This window comes from Coloeus monedula, assembly GCF_965178545.1.
Source record: "Coloeus monedula genome assembly, chromosome: 14".
NCBI classification, from domain to species: domain Eukaryota; kingdom Metazoa; phylum Chordata; class Aves; order Passeriformes; family Corvidae; genus Coloeus; species Coloeus monedula.
In genome coordinates this window covers 3,288,803-3,300,346 of record NC_138794.1, presented here as the reverse complement: position 1 = coordinate 3,300,346, position 11,544 = coordinate 3,288,803, and positions in this window count along the sequence as shown.

Genomic DNA, 11,544 nt, shown 5'->3' with positions numbered 1-11,544 from the left:
GAGGAGCGGCTGGAGCGGCCGAGCCCGGAGGCAGCTCCGGGAGACACAGCCCCAGAGCTGACCGATGGCTTCTTCCAGCACACCTGGATTTCATTTCCACGCAGGGCTCTTCAGCAGCAACCTGACTTGGAAGATTTCCAGTCACGTTTTAAAATTTTTCTCTAAAAAGTGCACTGAGGTGCATCATATGGCTATTTTTAGTCATCAAATATGCATGTTCTTCAAGAATCCTGTAGTAGACAAATTCAATTTTACCAAAAGTTCCAATATTTCATACATTAAGAATTCAGATTTTTAGGCTACAACCTTAAGAGTTTGTGATTCACCTAAAAAAATATTTAAATACTTTAATTACTGAAGAGGTGTTTCAAGAATATCCCAATTTCGAATTATGGCTTCTCAAAATGCACATTGTGATATGATGAAAAGTCATCTTAAAATTAAAACCTAAACTGGTTAGCTGCTAATAGACCTGTACTTAAGTTTCCCTGCAAAACCTCTCAGTGATAAAATCAACAGACTTATCTTCAAAAATACCTCTATCTCAACAGAAACAGTCTACAAGAAATGTTTGCTACCAGCTCTACTCATATTTAGTGTATCCCCTTCAACCTATTCTGCATTTTTTTTACTTTGCACATAAGTTCACTTTTAAATCATTTCATTTTGCCAAATAAAAAGCAGACATAGCAAAAAATTACTTTTATCCAAATTATTCTCTTTAAAGTTGTAAAAAATCTGTATCTTTCTTTCAACATGATTTTTGGTTCTGCCTTTATCATCCATGCAGTGCCTTGCTCAATATTCCTCCAATTACATATTTTAAACATATATTAAAACATAACCTATAGTCTTAGAATACAACAAATTAGCCACAGTTTTAACATCCCTTAGATATACAAGTAAGTGTGTTTTATTTTACTAGGTAATTATTCATTCAGCAGTTTGTCTTTCTGGCACAGGTAAACACTACACCTTCCCAGGACAAATTACACAGTGTGAGTTCTCCATAAATTTACACAGTTCTCGGAGAAAAGTTAATTATTTTAGTTGACATGATACCAAGTATGCATTAGCCAGTTTCATACAACTGCAGAACTTTCTCATAACTCATTCAGCTTGTTAGGACTCATTTGTAACATAATTGCATCAAACACTACTCTTCTACAAAAAAGTATACCAGGATTATTTTTTCAAGTTCCAAAAAGGAATTTTCTTGATGCTATTTAATTCCTAGTTACCAAATTTTGCCATCTAATTAAAAAAAAAAAACCCAACAAATAACCCCCCACCAAGTTTATGCTATCTCTGTTCAAATTCTTGCTTTTTGATTCAGTTGATTTTGCTAAGGTCACTCTACTCACATTGACCTTCTAAAAAAATTAATGATTGGCTTGTGGCTAAATCCAAAGGTCTTGCTTCCTTTTCTGTCCTTTTCAACTTATCAGCTAGTTTTGGACCTTTGAATCATTCTTTATCAACTCAGTTTACATAGTTTTTCTGACTCTGCACAATACTTCTTTCCCCACTTACTACATAGGTCTGATGGTTTATAGAGTCCTCACCATCATTCCAAGTTTTTGCTGAATGCTCCACCATTTAAAAAATTTTTCTCCTGGACTGCATTTTTTCTGCTCAGATTTTTTTTTTTTTTAGTGAAAACATTCTTTCCCATATCTCATAGGTCTCTTTCTTCCTTTTTTAGGGGCAGCTCCTCCTGGACACAAGCCAATCTTCATCTAAGTACAATCAAAGCAGCAATTCTTTCCTTTTCCTAACTGGCACATTTGCAGTCTGACCATGAAGCCTTTACTTGTGGTAAATAGCATTTTCCTTCCAGCCTTTATACCAGTCATCTGAGCCCCAGACTGCCCTAACCATCTACAAAGCATTCTAGAGGTATCCACTATGCTTCTGTCCTGACCTGACCATCCTCTGGATCACTGGGAAAAAAAACTCATTTGTCTCCTTAAGCAGTTTTAAGCAGTTACTCATTATTTCCTTGCTTACATCTTTTTATTCCTTAACATCCAATATGGGCCTCAGACAGTTTGCACTTGTGGTGTTTCAAAGTGTCATTCCTTACAGTTCCCTCTGGCATCAAAACAGGAGTCCTCTTGCTTTTTGTATAGTAGGCAGCTCTTTATACCTTCTTCCTCTGCTTCTACAAGAAGGACTTGATCCAGCAGTGTGCATTTTAATAGAGACATAAATCAAGGAGCAAAACACCAGAAATGATTATTCAAATTTAGAGAAAGCCAAGTTCATTCATTCAAATACAAGAAGTTTATGTAAACATGTGATTGTCTAAGCAGGCACGGAGCTTTTTGGATCAAAAATCTTTTTATAAACATCATGCCATTAATGATATTATATAAATTGCTAGAATTATTATAACACCTTGAAAGCTCACCTCACTAACCAAAAGCTTGCCAATTATTTTAAGATTATGTGCTGATTTAGTAAAGGTACTTTCTTCCTCTGCAAACCTCACCTTAGTACGTAACTTTAACTTGAAACAGAAGAAAGGGTTTCACATTGCTATTGCTGAGATTTGGCCAATGAATATTAACCAGAAAGCTGTGATTTGTTTTTTTCAGTGGGGCTCTATGCATATTTTGTAACAGTCTATCCATCATTTTTCAATGACACAAGGTGCCTTGCAGGCTTCTATAAAACCACCTCATTCTGATAACTAAGTAATGCATTGAAAACAGTGTAGTTCCAGTCACTGAAGAACAACATTCTGGCCCAACAGCGTGAGAGAATAGGATACTAAATAGTAAAAATCACAGAACTAAATAGTAAAACTACAGAACTAGACAAAGCAACAGGAGACACAGTAGGGAGAAGCCATCCTTGGCAACAAAACCAGAGTTACTGAAGTTCAAAGTATAAACTCATCTATGTTTTAGGACAGTATCTCATCCTAGCTTCACCTATCTTATCTCTAACACATCTCTGTTAGAGAAACAGAAATCTCAATGGATTTTGCTACTGCTTAAATGTGAATTTCCATCTGTCCAGGAATTGAGGTCCTCAGTTGTTATCTAGATTTGTAGTGTGGTACAAAAGTGTGACTTGGGGGATATGATATTTAAGGTTAAGAACAGCTTATCCTTTCTTACCAGCATTCCTGCTATATTACTGATTAAAAAAAAATGGTATATATAGCATGAGCTGTTCTTAACATTTACATCTATTCAAGTTTTTACTTTACTTACAGAAACTTAATCTGCTCAAAAACACAAATGTAAGAGATTTCAGGTCCTTCCTTCTCCTGCCTTGTCAAGGATACATCTTGCTAAATTCCAACAGACTATCACCCCCAGGAAGAGAATTTGGCCCAGCAAATCTTATCTGTTAGCTATCAGAAACACAGAAGAATCCAGTATGCTTCTTAGAAAGCAAGTTTCAAACTTCCTGAAGTGCAAAAGTCTGGACTGTTCCAAATGGAAAGAATAAATGCACCTGAAAACATTAAAATTACTTTTTCCCCCTCCTTTAAGCTCATAATTTTGTAGTTAACTCTGAACTCTAAAAACAGTCAAAATATTGTTACACAAAATTAAAACAATTTCTCTAATTTAAAATATCTTACTTTAACTTGTGACTTATTTTAGAGCTAAAGCAGTGTACTATTTTCAAAGTACTTTGACAGATATTTCTATTCTAATTAAATAATATAAATCTTGCTTTATCATTCCTCACATCAAAAGATATTAATTGTGTCCAACTAAACAAGCTCCATATATAAAATGGCAAGAAATTATTTTTCCCTAATCCCAACTTCATCGAACCAAATTTAATCTTTAAACTTCCTAACAAACTCTACATGGCTTCTGCCTATTTATCTTTTAGAGTTACTGAAGGATCCTGTAGTTTTCCCCAAATGCCAGTTCCAGGTACTTCTTGGAAGATTTTCTGTTCCTCCTTGTCAGGACATCTTCCCTGTGTGACATGCTAATGCCAAATTCTCCATCAGACTGAACACAATCTGCTACAATGGAGTTTTGACTACAGAATGAAACACTCCTGTGAGCACAAGAACTAAGATGAAACTGATTTCCTATATTTTTGTGCAATTCGTATGGTAAATGCTAAATCATAAACTGGATGGTATTAACTACAATCACAGATCAGAATTTATAAGGGATCTCCACTATGTGGATACACTGGTATCTAATAGCTCTGCCCCTTTTTGCTAGGGCACTTAAAGGGTATCTCTATTGCTACCCGTTATCATGAAACTCACAGAAACCTAATACCATTGAGACCTATGACCCTTTCCCAAACGTGCCTGAAAGCAGCCAGCAGGTTCAAGTTACAGGGAGGGGAAGGAGAGAACAGACACATACAGATGCACATACACAACCCATGGCCATGTAACCTCATGTTCTTGGAAGCAAGGCTCAAATCTTCCTTGTCTTTAAGAAATCAGACCTTCTTTGATGAAAGCAGATGGCTTCTGAAGATGTTTTCTATATGAAACTTAGGTAGCAACAGATCAAGTTTTTGTAAGATTGTTAAGTCTGTTCGTATGAGGCAATTCTTAGTGCATTATTTTTATTTAAGCAAATATTGTTCTTCATATCTTTTTGTTAAAATGTCTTTAAAAATTAACTGCAAAACGCAATCAAATCACATATACAATCAAAATGCATTTCAACATATATCATTCAAAATAACATATCAATATTAATATGCACTGCACGAAGTTTCAAGCATGTCTGATAACTTAGGAAATAATTTAACTCCTTTTTTGGGAACCAAGTAGCTGGAATACTAAAAGGATGTAGAGAAATACAGTTATGTAGCCCAACCAAAGCAAGGCTTAGTAAGTGAGCCAAGGAAATAGTACAGGTAGTAGAGGTGCATATACATGAAGGGCAGGACACTGGCCAGTGAGGAGATAGAAGTTGCATTGGAATAGAAAACACAATAACAGGGCTCTGGTGAGATAATTGTTAGACTAAATCTTTGGCTTAAAAGAAAAAAAAAGTTTGGAACTTTGAGCAAATAAAGTAGTCCTTGTTGACTGAATCCACCCAGTTTCAGGAAGATAAGAGTTTCCACTGTCCTTCTGGTCACTCAAAAACTATGTTACATCAAAGAAATGACTGATTTAATAATTAATTTCTTTTCCTCCCTGAGTCTGCAGAAATCTACATTCTGATTAGCTGCACTCTACGTGCATATAAATATGATTTCCAGAATACATATAAATACCTGTTTTAATTTTAGATGTCACGTTTCTATTATAGAAAGGTGACAGAGCTGAATAAAGTTCTATGAAGGCAAAGGATTTGGGGGCCATAATCCCTGACATTTTACACTCTGTCATTTTCAGAGGCAGTGCAGTGCTGACTACTGAAAAATGCTGGAGGTTCATGCAGCAAGAGGCACATCACTTGGTGGGATAGATTTCATTCAGCCCAGTATTTCCATGTGTACAGTAACATGATCTGCCAAAGTTTTCTAGGATCAGTACTGTGACAATACTTTCTCTCAGGGCTGCCAAGTGAACTTCATGGCTCTAGGACATTTGAAACTTCTTGAATCTCAAACATATGGTCTTGCAACATAGCCCATTGTACATAAGCATTTAAAATTTGAAAATTGCTTCACACCTTTCTTAAAGAACACTTATAGAAATTGTTAATATGACTTTGCTGTGCCCCTGAAATAACAACTGCATTCAGTTTTGTGCTCACTAGAGTTAAAATTGCAGCCATATCACATTATATGAATTCTGGCTCCTTTAACCATTGTGTGAGTGGCAACTGCAAGCAAGCTACTGACCTCCGAATTTGAAGGCATTTATTCACATGAAAGAGGCTGAAGTACCCTTACACTAAAGCAGATGTCAGAGCTTGTCTGCTCAGTTTGCTGCAGCCCAGGCAATAAGGCTGTGAGAGCAAAGCCTCTTCCCCCACCCCTCTTTCTAAGAAAACAGTTCTTTGATAAGCACACCCTGTCATCTGATGCTGTTGTTGGCAGCACCTGTGAATGTTGCTCATCCTGTACTGCCTTTGAAAATTTGCTGAGCATAATCTTGCCTTGATGGTAGGATAGCAACAAATTATACAAGGAGGATTTGACTTGAGTGTCTCCTTCAGAGGATTTAAGAAATTCATGGGAAGTTTTATGCTGAATCTGAGTCAAGCTTAAATTAGTGGTTAAACACAACAACACTGGATTTAGACATGTGGATGTCAATTACTCTTCCATCATAAATGGAAAAAAAAAAAGGCAAAGCCAAAATTTGGTAGAATTGAGTAATTTTAAATTCTCAGCTCAGCTTTCTGCTTAATCCTTACCCTTCCATCTCCCTGTGATCACTTCAGTTCTTGACAGATAAATTCTCAGCAGAGGAGAGAGAAAAGAGCTCGCTGTGACTGGGGTGCCTGTACTAACCCAGCTAACTGAACTCTGAGTTAACTCTGCCGACGTAGCTCTGGAACGAGCTTCACTGTGTCTCTGTGATGAACCAACAGAATTCAGAATCTATTTATGGGATGGAAACATTTTCTCAGCTTCATGAAAGAGAATTGAGCAAGGCTCCTTTAGGAGTTTGTCTATGAAGACAGGAGATAATTCCTGAGCTTTGACAGCTCCCTTCTCTGATCCTGGAGAGCACATCTGCTCTGATGAAACCCAACCATGTCTACCCAAGAAAGATGAGGATGGGTTCAATGCCAAGAATTCAGTTACCATGCAGCACCAGGAATCTCACATGTCACTGCAGAATATTAAAATTTTGTTCCTAGAATTTCATAGCAGTTGCTTCTAACACCTCTGCAATAAAAAGATGAGTCTCACTGTGACTCAGACAGCTTCACCTAGAATTTCTTTAGCCAGTCATAAATCAGCAGAGAGCTCAATTAAGTTCACCACTCAACCCAAAACAGTTGAAGAATTTTAGCTTCAACAGCCTAAAAAACCACCATGGTATCAAGGATACTGTCCTCTGACCAGTGGGCTAAACTACAGGTTTAGCATGGTTGGAGTAGCTGAGATCCAGTTAGTAACTGCATACAGAGTAATAGTACTATCATTTTATGCTACCCTAGTCACACACCTCTCATCTTCTGTGGAGTGTAGGGGTTCTCCTGTATGTCTCCACTTTTAGGTATCCATATGTGCAGCACACAAATCTGGACTACCTATATGGCTTTGTCTAATGAGTCATGACATGTTTATTCCCAGTCATGTTGCGCCATTTTATCTTTCAAAAGCAACATCATTAACATAAAGGAACATAAAAGAGCTTGTAACAGAATGCAGCAAAGTAAAGGCACCCTGTAACATCTAAATTTCTTGATTTTAGTAGAGACCTGAGTAATCTATTAGACAAGATTTCCCTGGAAATTCTAGTCACAGGAGTGGCTTGCTCCTTTTGAAGGAGACTTTTTTCGAGGTTGGTGATTGCAAAGTATTCCATGGTGTCAAATCAGCTGCAACTGGACGAGCAAGTCAGCTCACCTGGCTGACCTACCAGACATCCTGATTGATTTGTGAGCATCATCCCTCAGATGTGGGGAAAGATATGGAAAAATACCAAAAAACTGCTGATGTTAGCCCAGTTTTAGTAGTGCCAGAGCATGTATTTCACTGACCTTCATCTCCTGAACTTCTGCCAGGCAGGGAGGGTGAAAATGGAATGGCTTGAACTCTGCTGTGAGTAGGTTCAGTGGTTTATCTCTGCACAGACTATGAACCTGGTTCTTGCATTTACAAAAATTATTCTGCCTGGTTAATAGACACTTAACATTCCTTCCCAAGTGGGAAGGGAACAGAAGAAGAATTTGAGATGTAGGCATGTAGGGAAGGGAGATCAAGTTGTTGCTTATTATTTCCTGATTCCTTCCTTTGTATTAGTCCTACTATTGGTACTAATATGACTCCTCCATAAGCCAGTTCTACTCAGTGATTGAACAGAGAACTCACCCCAAAAAATACAGGTTTTTGCTGGCTTAGTGAGCTGAATGAATCACTGAACTATCAGAAGAGCATCAGAGCTGGAGCAAGGGAGGCAGTGGAACTAAAAGGGCACATAAGGCAGACAGGGAACAGCACCAATTAATTAGATCAGGTCAACCTGTCCCATCTGATCAAAACCTTAGAGAAAAACTGTGGTAAAACTGCAAATACGACTTCAATAGAAACTGAAGCAGCTATTAATTTGAAATGCGATAGAAAGACATCTGAAACTGAAAAATGAAGCTTGAAGGCTTCAATTTAGCAATCTTGAAAAATACCCAGCTGGGACTTTCCATGGGAATGGTCAGGTGGTCAAACAAAGAAAGAACAAACCCAGCTGACCTGTTACACAGGTTCACTGACGCCACAAGTCATCCAGTCTGAATCCCATCTCTGCCATTCATCAGTAATTAGGTAAGTGCTGTTTTGTGGTATGATTATTGTCACTTGAGCTGGCTGGAATGGTGCATTCTGACTTGTAGCAGTACAGTGAAGTCTCCCATTAAACCATAACAAAACAGAAAAAAGAGAGGAGGCTGTCTGCACAGAAAATGCTGCAGCCTGAAGCATCCTATGCCAGCCAGCATGAGGAGTGCTGGGCTTTCCCATGCTCTCTGTCCACCTACCTTTCTGTTAATTACCTGTACATTGAGCCCGAATCCAAATATAACACAAGCTTCCAGTTACTTTTTACTCTCTGGTGACATCTCGTGGATCACAGCAAGATATCTTTGTCTTTTGGCAACCCCTGCAAAGCCTTGAGCTGAAAACCTTCGTGAGAAACGCGTAGCTGGAGAACAGTGGAAAATGTTTATCTCAAAGGAGTAGCTTAGAAAAACAATATATTGTGCAAAAGCTGGTAAGCAAACCAAGTATTTATTGTGTGAAAATTTTGCAAGTTTTTAAACAAATTATCCCTGAATAATGAAGCAGTCAAAGGTCCTTCAAAATGTTACATTCATGATCAATAAATCTGAGGGTTTCAGCTCTCCAGGCTGCTGCTGACAATTCCCTACTGAAGTTACAGACCTAATACCACTTCCCATGTGAGAAAGTCAGAGACATAACTGAAGAAGAAAAGGTTACACAAAAAAACTTCTTCAGAAAACCAATTGCAGGGCCATAGCACAAAACTGCTACACACTCTTACGAGCAGGAAGCTGGAATTAGTTATGGAAGTTCAGCAATACTTTGGAAAGACTGGCTATGACCCTAGCTGAGAGGGTATACTAATTTCTCCTACTTTTCCCAGGCAGTTGCCATCACATAAAGAAGCTTCCAAAAAATGTTCTACAGTGTTTACAGCTGTGAAGCAACTTCTAAAAAAAATCCTAAGGCACCAGTTTGAAACAGTAGCTCTGTTACAGGAGAAGTGTAAAAACCCTCTAATTTATCCAAATGCTAAAGTCTAGCGAGTGTCAAAATATACCCTAGGCATAAATCAGTTAATTTGCACCCCTGCCAGCTCCCTGAAGCAGCTCCTCACTTGGTCCCATGAGTTCTAAGGCTGGTCATGGGAGCAGTGTGCAAGCAGAAAGGCAGCCCTGGCTGGGGGCCACCTGCAATCCACCGGCTCAAGTTTCAACTGCAGCAGCTTCCTGGGAAGTCTGACCAGCGCTAAACTGGAGGGATCTGCTCCCTCCCACCCTGCTTGGACATCCAGGGCTTGTGCTGCATTAGAGCTGGCCACAGCTCACCTAGCAGCAAAGGGAATTTACCTGGAGGGGGAAAGAAAGTCTGCACGGAAAAAGTTTCCTAGCAGATCAATGACCTGAATCCGCTCACCTTGTGCTGAAAAGTATCAGATTTGACATAAAAGGGCAGCAGAAGGCTAAACAAGAGGGAAGGAAATTGTCCCCTTGGTTGCACATAGCAAAATATGAAATGAAAAATAATAGTACAAAAAGTGAGAAAGAAAAAGCTGTCCTTATTCACAGTAATGGCTGTTTAAACTTCACCAAGAAGCACTGAGTCCTGGTCCCTAGGTACAGTCAGAAGGGGGAAATTCATGGAGTTTGCTTCAAGGTTGTCTGAGTAACTAGGGAAATAAATAAGCTGAATTCAGTAATACAGGTTTTATGTCATCAGAGTTACTTATCTCTACAATAAACTATGGATTTCAAAGTTTATTGAAGGGTTATTTATCTCAGTGAAAGTTTATTGGGGGTTATTTACCTCTAAGATGCCAGGTCATTAGCTATTTGCATAAGCTATGCAGTGTGCCACAGGTATCATTAAACACCTTTTTTATTGTTTGCTAATTAAATAACAGGCAATATTTGTAATAGTATGTTGAAAATCTAAACATAAAGGGAAAGTGAGAAGCCCAACAAAAACCTTTCCTAATGAGGTCTGTAATCTCATTGCATACTAACATTAACTTCTTTCAAGGAAAAAAAAAGGAGCTTTTGGCTTCCATTAATCATTCTTTTGCATAGGGGAACAATGGCAATCCATTAATTGACATTCTATTAAAATGGCCAGAGAAAACACTTACCTTATGTGAACACTTCAGCTGCATACCAAAAAGGAGGAGTTCTCTAGAAACCAGCAGACCTGTGCTTTGGGTAGTGTGAGTTTTGGGGGGTTTGTAGCCAAAATATCCTAACCCAAGACAGGTGATCCCCAGGTGAAAGTGTTAATGTGAGTATTTAAAGAGCACCCCCTTTGAAGGTGCACTTAAACTATTGTCTGCAGGGGGATCTACTCACAGGTGCTTCACAGATGGTTTGGATCACTGCAATCATACCAGTTCCTCCTTCATTTCAGAAACGTGTTTGCATAAAGAGAATGTCCCAGAGGAAGAACTGCAGTTAGAATTTAGTAAGGAAAAAGGTATCAATCAGTCTCCGTAGCACCTTTTGATAACCCCAAGCCAGGACAGAGAATCAGGTCCACAGTTTCCTTGCAATTTATGCACATTATTTATCTTTATCCTAATGGTTCAGATTCCTTTCTTGAATCACTCCTTGAAACAGTGTTTTGCAATTCCAGTGTTCCATGCTCATCTTTGACTTCTACTATCTACTGCATTGCCCTCTGCCCTGTATTTCCTGAAAGACATAGAGCCAACATACTTATTCTGCATAAGTACACATTCTAGTCTGTTGCTGACAGAAAAGTCTTTCAATGAAGTATTGCAAGTTAAGAAGCCAATATATATTTTAAAAGAGAAAAGATTTTAAAAGATTCTTAGTGTCTAAATACTATTAAATTACATAATAAGAGAAACAGCTGGAGGAAAGGACAGGAAGTGGTGAAAAGATTTGCTAAAATCTTACCATGCTTTTGTTACTCACTAGCACATTAGATATGTTTATAAATTACATATGTCTGACTCGGGTCAGTACTTCCTATTGCTGAATATAAATTTAAACATCTAAGACTAGGCACAAATGGACTGCCATCCTCACTGTGTGTTTATTGCTTTATTGTGTAAACAGAAAGATTTCATAGCACTATTAAAAGTGATATGAAATGTGGTTATCGATTTTTTAGCAGAAATAAAGTGTGAGTATGAGATTGTTTTAATGAAACAGAACTATTCCAACTCTACCTGTA